Here is a 19576-nt window from a genome sequence, read left to right as displayed (position 1 = left end):
CTCTCATTCACGCACACACTGTATCTGTGTGAAACACACTCTCTCTCTCTCTATCACACTGTGTCTCCCATACGCAATTGCACACACTCTCATTCTCACACACATACTCTCTCACAGACACGCTCACACCCAGACTCACTCTCTCTCTCACACACACACACACTCTCACACTTTCACTCTCTCTATCACACACAGTCACTCTCACATACACTCTCCAAAACACACACATTATGAGGAAAACCTTGCTAGCGCCCGTTTCATATGTGTCAGAAACGGGCCTTTTTTACTAGTATTTATGTATCACAAATCCAATAAAATGGATCACTTGCACACTCAATCTTTCATTCATCCACATCAATTTAGTATACTTAACTAATAAATCGTTAAAACATCTTATTACACATATTGGATCATCACACATCAACTGGACCTTCTTATATAACTATCTTAACATGTCCTATCATATATCATGTTTATTGTCCCATATTAATCTTAAATAGTGTAGATATTGTCCATCATTGCTGATTTTCCACCAGATGTCATATGGATTATCTTTCACTATATTGGGACACCAGAACACTTCTGACTTGTTATAGTTATATAGAAGGTCCAGTTGATGTGTGATGATCCAATATGTGTAATAATAAGATGTTTTAACGATTTATTAGTTAAGTATACTAAATTGATGTGGATGAATGAAAGATTGAGTGTGCAAGTGATCCATTTTATTGGATTTGTGATATATAAATATATAAAAAAATTTTGAGATAATAAAGTTTGTTTTAGATTTAATAAGAAAACGGTTGTCTTCAATATTAAATATATATATATATATATATATATATATATATATATAGTTGATGTATTAGTCTGTCTTAAAACTTTTCCCCAAATGTTATGTATAGTAAGCACATTTCCTTAAGTCATGAATGAATTTGAAGGCATTTCTGGAGAACAAAGGAGTGTTTTGAAGGTAATCTTTTACTGGAGTCTGGTTGTAAAAGCTTACTGGGAGCTACAAAGTCTAGTTGTGGCAGAGTTAATTCCTTACAAATAAGCTCCCTGTAGCGATTAGTATGTGAAGAATTGTGCCACCCACTCGTTGTACCAAGCTTTCCAACTAAAGTAGTCCTAACAAAAAGGCTTTAGTTGACCAGGTTTCAGTACATTCTTCAGATGCCTGCTATTTTGATTAGATATTTCTTCCTAGTCCTCTCTCCCACTCCTTTGAACACTACTACTCTAGTATTTTCTGTCATAGCCTGGTCTGAATGTTGTTCATGTTAGAATGAGCATTTATACTGTACTGTGTGGAAAAACCATAGTTGTCAGCAGTAATTGTTAACTCTGTTACCTGAAATTAATTGTATTTGTCTAAAGAGTTTCCTTCTTTGTAGGAGGGAGTCAACATTTTCTTCTTTTCTAGTGACTTTAGAGTATCCATTCCCAACCCAGTCCTTGGGGCACACCTAGTCCCATCGAGTTTTCATGATATCCACAATGAATATGCATTAGATAGATTTGCATGCGCTGCCTCACTTGCATGCAAATTTAACTCATGAATATTTATTATGGATATCCTGAAAACCTGATCGGACTAAGTGTGTCCCAGGGACTGGGTTGGAAATGGCTGCTTTAGAGTCTCCTCAGGCATTGAAAGTAGTGAGGTCAGTTTAGGAGAAGAGGTTCATGATGCTCTCCAAGAGGAGTTATCATGGAAGGGGACATTTTATCAGAACATAAGAAAAGCCATACTGAGTCAGACCAATGGTCCATCTAGCCCAGTATCCTGTTTCCCACAATGGCCAAACCAGGTCACAAGTACCTGGGAGAAAACCAAATAGTAACAAGATTCCATGCTACCAATTCCAGGGCAGGCAGTAGTTCCCCCATGTTTGTCTCAATAGCAGACTATGGACTTTTCGTCCAGGACTTGTCCAAACCTTTTTTAAACCCAGATACACTAACCGCTGTTACCACATCCTCCAGCAATGGGTTCCAGAGCTTAACTACTCATTGAGTGAAAAAAATATTTCCTCCTATTTGTTTTAAAAGTATGTCCGTGTAACTTCATTGAGTTTCTCCTAGCTTTGTACTTTTTGAAAGAGAAAAAAATTGATTCACTTCTACTCATTCTACCACTCAGGATTTTGTAGACCTCAAACATATCTCCCCTGAGCCATCTCTTTTCCAAGCTGAAGAGCCCTAACCTCTTTAACCTTTCCTCATATGAGAGGAGTTCCATCCCCTTTATCATTTTGGTTTGCTTTTCTTTGATCCTTTTCTAATTCCACCATATCTTTTTTGAGATCTGGCAACTAGAACTGAACACAATACTCAAGGTGAGGTTGCATCATGGAGCAATACAGAAGCATTATAGTATTCTTGGTTTTATTTACCATCCCTTTCCTAATAATTCCTAGCATCCTATTTTCTTCTTTGGCCACTGTTGCGCATTGGGCAGATGATTTCAGCGTATTGTCTACAATGACACCTAGATCTTTTTATTGGGTGCTGACTCCTAAGGTAGACCTTAGCGTCAGAAAACTATGATTTGGATTTTTTTTCCCAATGTGCATCGCTTTGCATTTGTCCACATTACATTTTTATTCCTAAAGTCTTCCTGCAATATTTTACAGTCTGCATGTGTTTTAACAACCTTGAATAGTTTTGTGTTGTCTACAAATTTAATCACCTCGTTCCATTCCAATATCCAAATCATTTATAAATATGCTAAATGTTAAATAACACCACTGGTCCTGGGACACTCCATTATTCACCCTCCTCCATTGAGAGAAATGGCCATTTAACCCTACCCTCTGTTTTCTGTCCAATAACTAATTCCTTATCATCAACAGCAGATGAATCCATTAACTGATGGGTTGTATCCACCTGCCAGCAGGTGGAGATAGAGAACACTGAAAGCACATGGTGTTCCTGGACGCCCAGCCCCCCCCCCCCCCCCCCCTGCCTTCAGTATGTCTCTGTCTCCCAGCAGGTGTGGATGTTGCTTTCTCAACTCCTGGATTTCTGCCTGGGGTGGCTCCTGTGCTTTGCCAGTAGAGCGGGGGGTGTTGTGGCTGGTGGTGCCCACTTTAAAGGCATACTTGATTTTCCCTGTCCCTGCCTTACCGCATTCTCCCTCCTCCCGGAGTTCCTCTGTTGCTGCCTGCCTCTAACTTTCCTCACAAAAAAAAAAAAGAGAGAGGCTCACTTATTCCAGAGCTCCTGGTTTGGTGCAGCTTCACCGAAGCTCATTTGACTTGGTCTCCTGAGGTGAGAGTGGTGCCCAGCTCTTCCGGGGAGGTTCCCGCTGACAGCCCTCAGTGCGGGGTACGTTTTGGCGCGAAGGCGCCATTTTGTGTTCTGTATTTGATGGCTGCTGAAGGAGTTAAGTTCTGCTCCCACTGTGGGAAACGCAGATCAGCAGCGGGGCTTTGCAGCACATGCTGCCTTGATGCTAATGCTGGCATGAGCATTGCAGGCTGCGATTCTTCCCGCCTGACGGAGTTGGCAGCGGGCGCCATCTTGGAGGAGCCGCGTGACTCGACCCTCGCAGTTGCGGAGGGGGTCTGAGTGCAGGGGGACACCTTGTTTCGAGATTTCTAGACGAGCTATTGCCTCCGCTTCCCCCAATGTGGGGGCGGATGTACAGGGTGAGTGTTTCTCCCTTGAATTTGTGCTGCTGATGTATAAGGCTTTTATGTTAAAAAGAGCACTGCCTGAGGCTCCTGACAGTTCCTTTTGGACTGGGTTGCCTCCAGTTCTTGATAGCCCTACTTTTGCTGGAGACTTTATTTCTTCCCCCGAGCTTTTGGCTGACGCTATGTGTAGATGAATGAATACCCTGTCTGAGGGGGACTCTTCACTCTGTTCTCCCCCGTGGTCTAGTTTCGGGGAGTCTGAGAGGTCTGGCAGGCCCTTACGGACTGATGATCCAGACGAGGGTGGCTGCTTGCCTTGATAGGCCGAGTACTACTTCGGATTTGCCTGCACCGAGGATTGGTGATTCTAATCGCCCCGGATTGGCCAAGGTGTCCGTGGTACGCGGATCTCCGGCAGATGCTGGTGGACGCGCCTCTTCCTTTGCCTCGGGTTCCGAACTTGTTAGTTCAGGGTCCGGTGACTGTGGAAGATCCTTGCCGCTGTGGTCTTAGGGCCTGGCTCTTGATAGGGCACAATTGAGGGACAAGGGCTATTCTGATAAGGTTATTGCCACGCTCTTGCAGGCTCACAAGCAGTCTACCTCTGCGACTTATGCTTGGATCTGGCACACTTTTGAGGCGTGGTGTACTCCAAAGTCTATCTTGCCGACTCTGGCAACAGTCTTGCTTTTGCTGGACTTTTTGCAGGACGGACTACAAAAGGGCCTGGCCTACAATTCCCTTCAAGTTCAAGTGGCAGCATTGGCCTGCTTCCGGGGGAAAGTCTCCGGCTTGTCCCTTGCTGCGCATCTGGATATTGATTTCTCAGAGCGGCGCTTCATCTCCGTCCTCCTTTGCGGTTGCCGTGTCCGGCTTGGAACCTGGGGCTTGTGTTGAAGTCACTCCAGCGATCTCCGTTTGAGCCTCTTAAACGGGCTTCTGAGAAGGATGTGACTCTCAAGACAGTTTTTTTTAGTGGCAATGACGTCGGCAAGAAGAGTGTCTGAGCTTCAGGCTTTTTCCTGTCGGGATCCTTTTCTACAGTTCTCGGAATCCGGGGTGACTGTTCGTACAGTGCCTTTCTTTCTGCCTAAGGTGGTTTCAGCTTTTCACCTGAACCAGCTCATTTTTCTTTCTTCCTTTTGTAAGGAGGAATTTCCGGACTCCTTTGGGCAATTGCGCCTTTTGGATGTCCGCAGGGCTCTGTAGCAGTATCTGCAGATGTCAAATGAGTTTAGGAATTCTGATCATTTATTTGTTCTGTTGGCAGGTCACGGATGGGGGTTTCCGGCGTTGAAGGCCACTATAGCCCTCTGGCTTAAGGAACTCATTTATTCTGCTTATCTGCTTTCAGGGCGGTCGCCGCCTGAAGCGTTTAAAGCGCACTGTACGAGGGCAATGTCCTCTTCATGGGCTGAAACGGGTGCCTTTTCTCTTCAAGAGATCTATCATGCGGCTACCTGGGCTTCTCAGCTCTCGTTTGTGCGGCATTACAGGGTGGATGTGGCAGCGCGGCAGGATGCGCATTTTGGAGCACAAGTGCTTGCTCGCGGAGTTGCATGTTCCCACCCTACTTAGGGAGTGCTTTGGTACATCCCATCAGTTAATGGATTCATCTGCTGTTGATGACAAGGAAGGGAAAATTAGGTTCTTACCTTGATAATTTTCTTTCCTTTAGTCACAGCAGATGAATCCATGATCCCTCCCTGTCTGACTTTAGTTTTTGTACAGATGTTGCATACAGACATTGTGCCTCATTAGGAGTACTTGAAGACAAGCTATCAGAGTTACTACATGCTGTTTTTATTGCAGGAGGTTGATAACGTCCCTCCTTTGTTTTGTTATTGCTCCGGTTCAGGGGCGTTTGTTCTCTGTGAGGAAAGTTTATGTTATTTTGCCTTTCTTATTCACTCTGCTTTGGAAATTTCATATACTGAAGGCAGAGGGGGCTGGGCGTCCAAGAACACCATGTGCTTTCAGTGCTCTCTATCTCCACCTGCTGGTAGGCGGATACAACCCATCAGTTAATGGATTCATCTGCTGTGACTAAAGGAAAGAAAATTATCAAGGTAAGAACCCAATTTTCCCTTACCTTACTAGTTACTCCCATCTCTTGATCATTTATAAATATGTTAAGAAGCAACGGTCCCAGCACAGAACCCGGCAGTTGACTTTGTGGAGAACCGGTACTATAATCTCGTAATGACAGGACAAAGAATAATGAAATTTGTTACACTGTATATTCTCAAATGCCATATATTATGTAGGAACAACAGCAATTGACATTGTGGAGCACCATTGCTATACAGTGGGGGAAATAAGTATTTGATCCCTTGCTGATTTTGTAAGTGTGCCCACTGACAAAGACATGAGCAGCCCATAATTGAAGGGTAGGTTATTGGTAACAGTGAGAGATAGCACATCACAAATTAAATCCGGAAAATCACATTGTGGAAAGTATATGAATTTATTTGCATTCTGCAGAGGGAAATAAGTATTTAATCCCTCTGGCAAACAAGACCTAGTACTTGGTGGCAAAACCCTTGTTGGCAAGCACAGCGGTCAGACGTCTTCTGTAGTTGATGATGAGGTTTGCACACATGTCAGGAGGAATTTTGGTCCACTCCTCTTTGCAGATCATCTCTAAATCATTAAGAGTTCTGGGCTGTCGCTTGGCAACTCGCAGCTTCAGCTCCCTCCATAAGTTTTCAATGGGATTAAGGTCTGGTGACTGGCTAGGCCACTCCATGACCCTAATGTGCTTCTTCCTGAGCCACTCCTTTGTTGCCTTGGCTGTATGTTTTGGGTCATTGTCGTGCTGGAAGACCCAGCCACGACCCATTTTTAAGGCCCTGGCGGAGGAAAGGAGGTTGTCACTCAGAATTGTACGGTACATGGCCCCATCCATTCTCCCATTGATGCGGTGAAGTAGTCCTGTGCCCTTAGCAGAGAAACACCCCCAAAACATAACATTTCCACCTCCATGCTTGACAGTGGGGACGGTGTTCTTTGGGTCATAGGCAGCATTTCTCTTCCTCCAAACACGGCGAGTTGAGTTCATGCCAAAGAGCTCAATTTTTGTCTCATCTGACCACAGCACCTTCTCCCAATCACTCTCGGCATCATCCAGGTGTTCACTGGCAAACTTCAGACGGGCCGTCACATGTGCCTTCCGGAGCAGGGGGACCTTGCGGGCACTGCAGGATTGCAATCCGTTATGTCGTAATGTGTTACCAATGGTTTTCGTGGTGACAGTGGTCCCAGCTGCCTTGAGATCATTGACAAGTTCCCCCCTTGTAGTTGTAGGCTGATTTCTAACCTTCCTCATGATCAAGGATACCCCACGAGGTGAGATTTTGCGTGGAGCCCCAGATCTTTGTCGATTGACAGTCATTTTGTACTTCTTCCATTTTCTTACTATGGCACCAACAGTTGTCTCCTTCTCGCCCAGCGTCTTACTGATGGTTTTGTAGCCCATTCCAGCCTTGTGCAGGTGTATGATCTTGTCCCTGACAACCTTAGACAGCTCCTTGCTCTTGGCCATTTTGTAGAGGTTAGAGTCTGACTAATTCACTGAGTCTGTGGACAGGTGTCTTTCATACAGGTGACCATTGCCGACAGCTGTCTGTCATGCAGGTAACGAGTTGATTTGGAGCATCTACCTGGTCTGTAGGGGCCAGATCTCTTACTGGTTGGTGGGGGATCAAATACTTATTTCCCTCTGCAGAATGCAAATAAATTCATATACTTTCCACAATGTGATTTTCCGGATTTAATTTGTGATGTGCTATCTCTCACTGTTACCAATAACCTACCCTTCAATTATGGGCTGCTCATGTCTTTGTCAGTGGGCACACTTACAAAATCAGCAAGGGATCAAATACTTATTTCCCCCACTGTAACTATGTAAGGAAAGGATCAAGAATAATGGCATTTGCTTCACTGACTTTCATCAAATGTCTTATATTATGTGGAATAGTCGCTTTAACATCCGAGCATGTTTAGCGAAAATGCCTGAACCTCTAATTATAGTGAAAGAAGCACTCACCTCAAATAACACTCCCTCAAACAGAATGGTTGACAGCGAATCTGCCTAAAAGCCAACAATGAATTAGAAATGCGGCAGGATCTGTGTGCAAGTGCATTGGACAATAGATTATTATCTAGCAGATTGTTCCTGAAAGAAGCCGTCTCTATTTTTGTTGCCTCTGTGTGTCAAGCGCTTGCATGAGCAGATGTGTAGGGATGACAGAAGTTGTAATTCCACGTACAATATAATATCAGTAGGAACTAGCGAGCGGGGTGGATATGCAGCAAGGCACGTGCCTTATCACTGTGCTGTGAGTAGAGCGTGATGGAGCAGCTGGGGTTTCTGTCAGAGAAATAACAATCCTAATAAATAAATCCTAATAAAAAATAGGATCACTGTGGGTCCATTGAGTTAAAACAAGTGCTGTGGAGTGGGAAAGCAGTGGCATGAAATTCTGTGCGAGCATGACAAGGCATCATTCAAGTTGCTGAGAATACTTCTGTTTCCCAGTCTGTTCTTATGAGTAATTCTTAAATCTAGATAGACAAAAATGTAGTAATAAATACATTTAATAATTAATAATTAGATGAATAGCTTGATGAATAAATTAAATAAGTTAAATTAATTGGAAAATAAGTACAAACTATCAAATCACATGTAAAAGATTGATAAAATGGCAACAAATTTCTATAAAAATGCACAAAATAGATCTTCAGATTAAACAAAATAGATGTTCCAGAGATATGTGACCGCAGACTAAATACACTTAAAGCTGAGCATATTCAGACATGTTAAAAATTCAGGGAAGAATATTGAATATGATTAAAATACCCAAAGAGAAAATCCAAGAAGTAGGGGTGGACCAAAGAATCATCGCAGCCTGGAATCAATAAAAACAACTTTATTCAGCACCACACAAGTGTATGACCCAACACGGGGCCATGTTTCGATGGAACAGCTGTGTGCTTCAGGGGTCTGACACTCATTGTTGGAAATCACAAAATATGGGTGCAGAGTAATACAGTGGATAGTCTAAAAGCCGCATCTGTAGCCGTCTTCAGCTCTCACCTCTCGGGTCATACACTTGTGTGGTGCTGAATAAAGTTGTTTTTATTGATTCCAGGCTGTGAATATTCTTTGGTCCACCCCCTACTTTCTGGATTTTCAGTTTGAACTACACGTAGGGTGCTTTGACCTTTACCTTTGGGTTTTGGTTGTTGTACTAAAATACTCAAAAACATAAACGATATATGTGACAAATTTGAATTCCATGCAAAAGCAAAAGAAATAAAAAGCTATCTAGTGTATTAAAAAAAACTTAGAAACCAGAAAAAAGGACATACCTGATCGATGTTGCATCAAATAAAGTATGGGTGCTTGAGTGCAAGGTCTAATGTTTAAACAAAGGCCTCAATGGTGGCAGCAGTAAACTAATAGGTATAAAATCTAAACAAAAACATATCATAACCGTACAAAACATATGCTCTCATAATATAAATATGAATAACCATCAAATCTGTCCCCAATAAATGAATAAAAAAAATAACATAAAAAATGTCACCAAAAAGGGAAAAGACAAATAGTGTAGTAAAAGATACCCTGAAACAAAAATGAAGTGTAATAATCTGTGTAGTACACTCTTAGGGGCCCTTTTACTAAAGCTTAGTGCGTACTAATGGAAGCCCATAAGTTTAAAACAGGCTTCTTATCATTTAGGGGGTCTTTTACTAAAGCTAAGCTCGAGCTATCTGCAGAAGGGCCCATAGGAATAACATGGTCCCTGCTGCAGATAACTCGTGCTAAGCTTTAGTAAAAGACCCTCTTAGTGTGTGCTAATTCTGTTAGCTCGTGCTAAGCTTTAATAAAAGGGCCCCTATTGGGCTCATTTTCGAAAGAGAAGGACACCCATCTTGCAACATAAATCGGAAGGTGTGCGTTCTTCTCACAGGGTCGTCCAAATAGGTATAATCGAAAGCTGATTTTGGACGTTCCCAACTGCTTTCCGTCGCAGGGACGGCCAAAGTTCAAGGGGGCATATCGGAGGCGTAGCGAAAGCGGCATGCCTAACACTAGGACATTCTCGACCCATAATCAAACAAGGACGTGTTTTTTTTACGACCAAGGCACAAAAATGTGCCCGAAATGACCAGATGACCATCAGAGAGAATCGGGGATGACTTCCCCTTACTCCCCCAGTGGTCACTAACCCCCTCCCACCCTCAAAAAAACATCTTTAAAAATATTGATTGCCAGTCTCAGATGTCATACTCAGGTCCATCACAGCAGTATGCAGGTACCTGGAGCAGTTTTAGTGGGTGCAGGCCCATTCCCCCCCTCCCACCTGTTACGTTTGTGGAGGAAACAGCAAGCCCTCCAAAACCCACCAGAAACCCACTGTACCCATATCTATGTGCCCCCTTTCACCCATAAGGGCTATGGTAATGGTGTACAGTTGGGGGTAGTGGGTTTTGGGGAGCTCAGCACACAAGGTAAGAGAGCTATGTTCCTGGGAGCAATTTATGAAGTCCACTGCAGTGCCCTCTAGGGTGCCCAGTTGGTGTCCTGGCATGTCAGGGGGACCAGTGCACTACAAATGCTGGCTCCCCCACGACCAAATGGCTTGCATTTGGTCGTTTCTGAGAAGGATGTCCTTGGTTTCCATTATCGCCGCAAACCAGAAACGACCAAGGCTAGGGACGACCATCTCTAAGGATGACCACATTTCAGGATTTCGGCATCCCTGACTATTATCGAAACGAAAGATGGACGTCCATCTTGTTTTGAAAATACCGGTTTCCCCACCCCTAGATGGGGACGTTTTGCGAGGAAGTCCAAATTGAAACGAGGACGGCCCTTTCAATTATGCCCCTCCACGTGTGCTAATTAAATGAATAGACTTGAAAAACATGAGGTGATATACAGCCTAATATGACAAGAAACCCAATCAAAAGGGAAAATAACTAAACGAGTGAAACCTCTCATAAATATTTAATCTAAGGACAGTATAAATGACTAATTATATGAATAAATAGTCTCAAGAAACAATGTAAGTTGATGGATGTCCATATTGCCTAAGTCACTAAAATCTTAATTAAAAATGAAATGTGTACTTAACTAACTAATAATACATTTTTTGTCTAAAAATAGAAATGCACAAAAAAGTGAGCTAAGTAAGATCTAAACTGTCAAACAAACACTAATGACCAGTCCATGATTCCAAATCAGAAAGACACCAATGCTAATAAAAAAATGAAATGTGGAAATAAAGATGAAAAGCAGCAATTATTAATGGAGAATTGAAGGTAAGGAAACCACAAATGTATAAAGGGACAAAAATAAAATAAAAAAATTTACTACTCACAGGAAACAAATTGCCCTGTTATAGACACGTTAACATTTTTAACACACATTAGCCATGTATGCGCGTTAACCATATATATGCCTACAATATCCCTATAAGTGCCTACATGGTTAGCATGTATGCTAAGTGAGGTGAGCTAAAAACAGTAACACACCTTAGTAAACAGGGCCCAAAGGCACAGAGTATGTACATAAAAAGCGTGGTAAAGCAAAAATGCCAAGTATGTGCTCACCTTATGAAGTGCTGAATACCACGGGTTGGAATGATTGACAGCCAATAATATACAGCAATAAAAACGGAATTAAATATGTGAAGAAACACATTCATCTCAAGAAAAATGAAATGCTAAAAGCCACAAGTTGGAATTATTAGCAGCCAATTGTATACAGCACTAAAAACGTGATTAAATATATAAAAGGCACAATCATGTCTAGAAAAAGTGAAGAAATAGCCTAAAATGCAGACATTCATAAATCTTAGACCATGTAGCATGTTGTCTAAAGATGAAAGGAAACTGTCTAAATCAAGGCTCAACAAATCCTAAGCGCCAGGACCTTACGAGACTGGGAGACTGGGCGACTGGGCGTCTAAATGGCAGATGACATTTAATGTGAGCAAGTGCAAAGTGATGCATGTGGGAAAAAGGAACCCGAATTATAGCTACATCATACAAGGTTCCATGTTAGGAGTCACGGACCAAGAAAAAGGGATCTAGGTGTCATCGTCGATGATACGTTGAAACCTTCTGCTCAGTGTGCTGCTGCGGCTACGAAAGCAAATAGAATGTTAGGTATTATTAGGAAAGGAATGGAAAACAAAAATGAGGATGTTATAATGCCTTTGTATCGCTCCATGGTGCGACCGCACCTCGAATATTGTGTTCAGTTCTAGTCGCTGCATCTCAAAAAAGATATAGTGGAATTAGAAAAGGTGCAGAGAAGGGTGACGAAAATGGTAAAGGGGATGGGATGACTTTCCTATGAGGAGAGGCTAAAGCAGCTAGGGCTCTTCAGTTTGGAGATAAGCCGGCTGAGGGGGGAGATATGATAGAGGTCTATAAAGTAATGAGTGGAGTTGAATGGATAGATGTGAAGCGTCTGTTTACGCTTTCCAAAAATACTAGGACTAAGGGGCATGCGATGAAGCTACGATGTGGTAAATTTAAAACGAATCGGAGGAAACGTTTCTTCACTCAACGTGTAATTAAACTTGAATTCATTGCCAGAGAATATGGTAAAGGTGGTTAGCTTAGCGGAGTTTAAAAAAGGTTTGGACGGCTTCCTAAAGGAAAAGTCTATAGACCATTATTAAATGGACTTGGGGAAAATCTACTATTTCTGGGATAAGCAGTATAAAATGTTTTGTACTTTTTTGGGATCTTGCCAGGTATTTGTGACCTGGATTGGCCACTGTTGGAAACAGGATGCTGGGCTTGATGGACCTTTGGTCTTTCCCAGTATGGCAATACTTATGTACTTATGCTGTGGCGACTAAAAAAATCACACCTGGCGCCTAAGGTTTGCAACCGGGATGAAAAACATACCTTTTCTTCCTGGCAGGCAACCTTTCCAGGCAGGCGTCCTCTGTCTTTTCATCCAATGTGATGCTGCTTTCCTTGCCCGGGAAAGAAAGCAGCATCTCATCGACTGGCAAAACAAGCTGCTCTCATTTGCCGGCAAGGCAGCCAATGAAGCATTCATAAGGAGCCACTCTAGCCCACGTGGAGCACTCAACAATAGCAGTTTTGCAGCAGCAGCGACACCAGCGAGGTCAAGAGAGTTGAGCAGCAGACTGGGACACTAGTCAGAAGAGAAGATAGGAGTAGAGGTTTTGCAGTAGCAGCAACCCGACCCATCTACGAGGAGAGAGGAGCAGCAGACTGGGGCACCAGCCACTGGAGCACTGAGGAGAAGAGAGGGAACCAGCCAGCGAAGCTTTGAGGAGAAGAGGCACGGCGGTTTTGCAGTGGCAGTGATCCAACCATGAGAGGAGAGAGGAGCATGAAGGAGAAGAGAGGAGCAGCAGTTTTGCAGTGACCCAACCGCAAGGAGAGAGGAGCAGCAGACCAGGGCACTGGTAGAGCAGAGTTGGAGCAGCCAGAGGAGCATCCGGGGACCTCAGGTAAGACTCTTAAAAAAAAAAAACTTTGAGTCTCTGGTTTGTTCTTTGGGGGGGGTTATGAGAAACTACTGTGGAATTTGGTGGTTAGGGGGTTGAGAGAGACCACTATGTGGGATAGGGGGCTGCGCCATGAGAGAGATTAGGGGGGGAGGGGACCATGAGACTGCTGTGTCAACATTTGGAGCTCCTTTCCTTTTTCTTTATGTTTTAGTTATATACACTGCTCTGCTCTGCCCTGGCAGCTACAGCGATTTAGCAAATCCAATAAACTATAAATATATGCTAGAAGTAAAGTTTTTAGGTGCTGTAGATGACTGCTTCATGAGCATGTACTTCAGTACCCTGTCAGCATATAAAAAGTCACATATATCATTATTACTTCCCATAATGTATGGCTTCAAATAAGATAAGAATCCTAACCATATAGAGCCTTTATTTAAATAAAATTCTCAGTAATGATATTCATATTATATGACTCATAGGGTGGAAACAATGCTAACCATATGGACAGTGACTTATCGTTTTAACTTAACACATAAGTATATAATCCAGCAGATTACCACTGTCCCAAAAATTGGTGACGGAAGGACTCCAAAATAAAAGTCTTAATGCAATTCAAAATAAAACATCAGACCAAGGGATATAATATAAATGTATAAATAATAAAGGTCCTCCATGTAAAATAATTATATCACACACAAAAAAAGAGAGGCAATAATGGCACTAGATCTATTTGCATTTCTACATGAACGATCAAAAAAGTGACATTGCTTCAGTTGACTTTTTTGTTTTTAAAGTCACCTGAAGTGATGTCACTTTTTGATAATACGTGTAGATATGCAAATAGATCTAGTGCCATTATTGCCACCCTCTTTAATTAGATATAATTATTTTATATTGAGGCTCTATATGGTTAGGATTTTATCTTATTTCATGCTGTACTGTATGGGCAGTAATAATGATATTTATGCGATTTTTTTTATTTTTATTTTTATTTTTTTATATGTTGACAGGGTATTATTGCAGTACATGCTTTGAAAATGTGAATGTAATGTAGAAACCTATGTGGTAAAGTTTGCATTCTTACTATTATTTTCATTTTTATATAATTCATTTTAACAATGATGTTTCTTATACTTTTATTGATTTTATTATGTTTATTGTACGTAGACCCCTGACGAAGGTTTTTCAGAAACTTGGCCAGGTTGGGTCCTGTTTCCATTAAGTTGACATTTGGATAAACTCTTGCTGTGTTTGGCCTTCCTTGGATTGCTGCGCCGTTTGGTTGTCAAGTCATTATTAAAATCAGGTCTAGACCAAAACATCCAACTTTTAGCTCTGGACATTTTTGTTTTGTTTCACCCTTAACACGCCCCCGATGCCTCCTTGTGATTTAGATACACTGCTAACGGACTGCATAGAAAAAGTTCTAAAAATGGGTTATGAAAATAGTGATTTGGATGTTTTGGGAAGAAAAATGTCCAAATGGCACTTTATGCTATATTTTTTAGAAGGTTTTCTCTTTTGAAAATGAGCCCCATAGTGTCCTATGTAACTGTGTAAGTCTATGTGCTTTGAAAATGAGCCTCAAAGTATTTTTTCACTCAGTGTGCAGAGAACCTGTAGACCTTGATATTAGAAGATGTGGCCAAAGCAATTAGCATAACTGGGTTTAGATAAGTTCCTGGAAGAAAAGTACATAAGCTATTATTTGCCACGTAGGCTTAGGAAAGCGAATGCTTCAGACATGCCAAGTCACACTCATTGGTGCCTTGCTCCTTGCCCTTGTGGTATGGCAGCTCTCTTCCTTCCCTTGCAACTTCCTTCCCCGGTTTTGCATCAGTATCTCACCCTCCCCCCCCCCCCCCCCCCCCCCCCCCACCATCCCTGGGTCGTTAGATTGCTGGCAGCAGCAGTAGCAGCAGCACTGAAAATAGGTTGTCTCTTGCCAGCCTATGGGACCTTCCCTTTGCTGATCCCACTGATTCTATTTTCTGTTTCTAGTGGGGTAGGCCCAGCAGAGTGAAGGTCCCACGAGATGGCTGACGCAGCCCATTTTCATTGCTACTGTTAACTACCGCTACTGGCAATCTAGGGTAAGAAGTTTAAAGGACCCAGGGGGGGAGGGGTGGTGAGTGAGCAAGAGAGAGATGCCAAACCAGGGAGGAGAGGTGTAAGGGAAGGGAAAGAGAAATGTTATTTTAAATCTGTGGATTTCATTGACATTTTCCTAAGTTGGATCATGTATGTAATTTTTTCATTGTGGCATGGTGGGACCCTTCCCACTCTGTTGAATTTATGTACCCAGTAGTGTGTACCCTTACAAATCATTGGAAGAGTTACCTGGTTTCCTTTCTGCCTAAAGAGTTTTGATTAGGGGGAAAAAACACATTGAGAAGGTCAGTAATATTTTTCTAAATACAACTTGCAAACAAACTTTTTGATAAGCATATTTTCAGAAGCAATACACTTGTCAGTATATGTTAGGGAGATCAATTCTACTGCTGAGCTGTGATAGACACCATGAGATCAACTTCCCTTTCCATCCCCCTCCAACCGCCTACGACATTCTGCAAAAGACCCTTTTGTTTATACAGTTTTCCTGGCACATAATCTGTCCACAGAATGCCATGCAACAGATTTCTTAACCAAATACAGTAGCTCCTTCTCTATCAACCTTTCCACTTCCACATCTTTGACCTCTGGTGCCTTTCCAAGATAATGTCTATCTGCATGTAATTGCAAGGCACGTTAATTCTGCCTGTGTGAAATGAGGGGTTCATACTAAATAGATTCACTCTTTGATTTCTAACTCCATAACCAGGCTGGCTACAGAATTCCCAGAGGTGATAGTTTAAAGGATTGCATTCTTAATGCTCTACTTCATTCCCTGTGGGGGTATTAATATAATTGCTTCATTAGATTTGCATAAGATATGTTTGTTTAGGATTTTTATCTGGCATAATACAGTGAGGAAAAATACTAAGCTAAAAGAGGTAAATGTAATGAAACAGTAAAGTTCTTCCATTTTTCTGAGTCACAATCTATTAGTCAAAAACTTTTTCTTTTTTAGTTTAGTCTGGCCTTGGCATTCCATGTTATAGTACAGTGATGCATATTCATTGTTTATCTGCAGACCCTTGTGGGAAGCAGGTGAGGATGGGTTTAGAAGAATGGAGGTTAATGTTTTTACCATCTTTCTATTTCCTCGTTATTGCTTCTTTGCTCGCTCCATGATGTGGACTTAATCGTTTTTCTTTAATGCATTGTGGTTATATGAATTTTAAATGTCAATTAAAAAGAGAAAAAAATGTTTTACCACCTTGGATTTTGGTAAAGAGGTTATTGAAGGTCATTTTAGAAAGCTTGAAATGGAATTTGCATGCATATCTGGTAAGTTTATATGAGTAAATGGCAAAACTTGTCTAAATACAATTTTTGAAAAGCTGGCACTTATTTTTGACTGCAGTACGCTCAGTTTTTGAGGTCATGTTTTACAGTTGCTTTGTGATACACCGGGATCTTGAATCACTCTGGCGCCAGTTCAGGTGTATCCAGCGAGAAGATCCTGCCCTAATCTGACGCATCCGGAAAGCACCTCAGGTCCCGACTTAAGTACCAAAGACATAGCACTCCTACAACAGTTCTGACCCCGATCAAGACCTGAGTATGCAGCTACCCACACTACAGTGTGCCCACAATCCCTATATCTACTAGAATGTCTTGTAGCCAAACTCCAACGTATGAGATGACATAGAAAAGAAGGGGGGAAGCTCTTTGGTCAGCATCCTCCAGCAACCAATACAAAAGTGTCCAGCGTGTCACACATTCTTACCTAGCACATGCAGCTGTTATGGCAGGGGAAATAAAACAGCAACTCCAAACACCCACAGTGGAAATCAAACCCATGTCCCTGCGTTCAAGGTCCTCCAGCAGGCGCAGAACCCATCCTGCTTGCCCATAGCCAGACAACTCTCTCATTGGCTCTACAACTCCCTTCTGTGTGATCTTGTTGGTGCTACTCCTCAGACATATCCCCTAGGTAGCAAGCTGCACCACTGTACAAGCCATGTAGGATGTGTTGATCTCAATTGCAAACCTTTGACACACATAAGGCATCCTCCAGCTGCGGGACCAACCTGCCCCAGAAGAGTCTGCTCAGGACCAGCCCACCTTGGATCAGCCTGCCCAGGACCAGTCTGTTCCCAAGAGAACATGTGAGGAAGTTGAACTGGATCCTGGGAAGTGCCACTCCCACCACAACCTGTGGAGACTCCTGGAGGGGAAAAGGGGTGCAGGAACAGCCACCCCTGGCAGCTACACTGGAGGGCACAGCAGCTGTGGGCTCCTATGAAACGGTATCCATGCCAACTGGTGAGCACCCAAGACACCCAAGTCCAGCTCCTGCTGGAAGTCTTGGTCATGAACAGAGACTTGCAGCAGGAGCTGGTGGCCCAATATAACCTTCTGAGCCAGATTGTGGCTGATTTGAGGATGCTTCATCAGGAGCGGCGGCAGCCTTAATGAGGCCAACGAACAATGACCAGCTTGTATATAGTTTTCAGTGTTTATTTGTTAGATATACAATGCTTACAGTTTTTGGCATACAAAAGTCACTCCACTCTGTAAAAAATGTGTTGATTTCCTAATATGTAAGGCTGACAGTTGCTGTGGTGGCAACACTACTAGGCAAGCCCTGGGAAAGGGAGACTGCAGAAACGAGGTGTGTGTGGATGGTTGTGGGGGGTGGGGGGAGTGACAGATGGGGAGAGAAGTTTCCAGAATTGGAGCAGCTCCCCTATCAAGTTCTCGACCAGAGGACCGCTAATGGAGAGAGATCTAATGGGTTCTTTAGTAGAAGAAGGCCCTGTGGGACTCAAACCTGCCCCCCCAACCCAAGGATCCCAGGCCATACCCCAAACCATCATGCTGTGCCTCAAGTAGGCAAAAATTAGGTGACTGCAAATGTCTTAGGGCCTGTCACAGCCAGCGATAAAAGTAGAATAAAGGTTGCCCACCACAGCACTTGACACAGATGTAAGGTCTATATAAGCTTCTCTGAGGGGGGAGGACACGCAGGACTGCAGTCTCCCTTTCCTCTCCCTTCTCCCAGATCATGGCTGAATGGCAGCTGGGAGTAGGGCCATTCCCAAGCTGACTTATGAGGTCAGATATTGCCCTGCCAGCTCCTGGGGCCAGGCTAGCCCCTCAGTTGGTGAGAAGATGGCCAAGACACATGCCTGAGAGACATGTGCAGGGAATGTGGCCTTTGCATGCACATGTTCCTCTGACAGATTCCTGGGCCAGCTCCTTACTAGCTGAGGAGCCGGCTTGCCCCCAGGACCTTTCAGGGCAATATCTGGACTTGGCTTGGGAAGGGCCCCATTTTCAGATACCCTACAGCCATAAGCTCAGTCAGTGTCCCTGTGGGGATCAGGAGAGGTTTTGAAGGTGAAATGAGCAACTGAGATTATCCCCTAATGTAGCAACAGTTACCTAGACATGGGAATAAAAAGCAGGTCACAGTATGGTGCAGACTGCCCACCTACATCACCATTGCACTCTGCAGTCATCTGTCCCCTAGGGGTTCACAAACTGCCCGTTATCCTTTACTGATGCTTCTTAGGGATAGCTGGGTTGATGGGGCTGTGTGGTCCGTGACATTAACATTGGTGTAAACCTAGTATGCTGGTCTCCCAATCCAGGGCTGTAGAACCAAGCAAGGCCACAGAGAAGCGGGGGGGGGGGGGGCAATATTCCCCGGGCCTGTCGCCAGGGTCTCTTTCTCTCTCCCCTGATCCTGACAGGACCCAGGTGATTGCGTCCTGACAGGAGCAGAAGGGAGAAAACTCGGGCCCCCCTTGCATTGAAACTGAGTATGCGCGATGTGAGAGAAAAGCAGCCGCAAGGGCAGGCAAATCGGCAGAGGAAAGACCAGCACTGGAGGAAGACTTAATTTGCTGGCGGGTCTCGGGATCCCCGCCAGCCAAGGTACTGCGATCCTGGGGGAAGGGGGGGCGATCCAGTGGGAGCGACGGCCCTGACTCGGGCCCGGCAGTGGCAGCCCCTGTCCCGGGCCCGGCTTAGTCTTTCGGCAGTCCTGGAACCGAGTTCCCATCACAGGTGTCCCTTAACAAAGATCGTAAGTAGCCATTTGCACTGCTGGCCCCAGGTAGAAGGCCACATCTACTGATGTTGGCCACAATTCCCCTACTTTAAGCATTTCCATGTCTGTTCCTGACAGCTTGCAGCAGGAGACCAGCCCCATAGCCCCCCTTCACCCTGCAGCCCCACACCCTTTTGGCAGACTCAAAGTAAAGGTGTGTTGTCTCCAGGGCTTTTTTTGAGGAGGTACTTGGGGGTACTGAGTACCGGCACCTTTTCCATTGTGTGCTGAAATTGGCCCATGGTCTCCAAGTT

General features: G+C 43.6%; 1 protein-coding gene and 1 long non-coding RNA gene across 2 annotated transcripts in view; both read left to right on the top strand.

The window, feature by feature from the left end:
- Positions 1-19576, top strand: part of GAREM1 (GRB2 associated regulator of MAPK1 subtype 1) — a 286008-nt gene that overhangs the window by 126629 nt on the left and 139803 nt on the right. The gene's annotated exons all lie outside the window — the stretch shown is intronic.
- On the top strand, positions 1543-15829 carry LOC115477213. The gene is made up of 3 exons (XR_003943296.1): positions 1543-1619; positions 15252-15259; positions 15818-15829. It is a non-coding gene; the product is annotated as an uncharacterized LOC115477213 (long non-coding RNA).

Source organism: Microcaecilia unicolor, chromosome 1, assembly GCF_901765095.1.
Source record: "Microcaecilia unicolor chromosome 1, aMicUni1.1, whole genome shotgun sequence".
Lineage (NCBI taxonomy): Eukaryota > Metazoa > Chordata > Amphibia > Gymnophiona > Siphonopidae > Microcaecilia > Microcaecilia unicolor.
The sequence above is the reverse complement of the archived record's forward strand: the minus strand, read 5'-3'. Positions and strand labels throughout refer to the sequence as shown.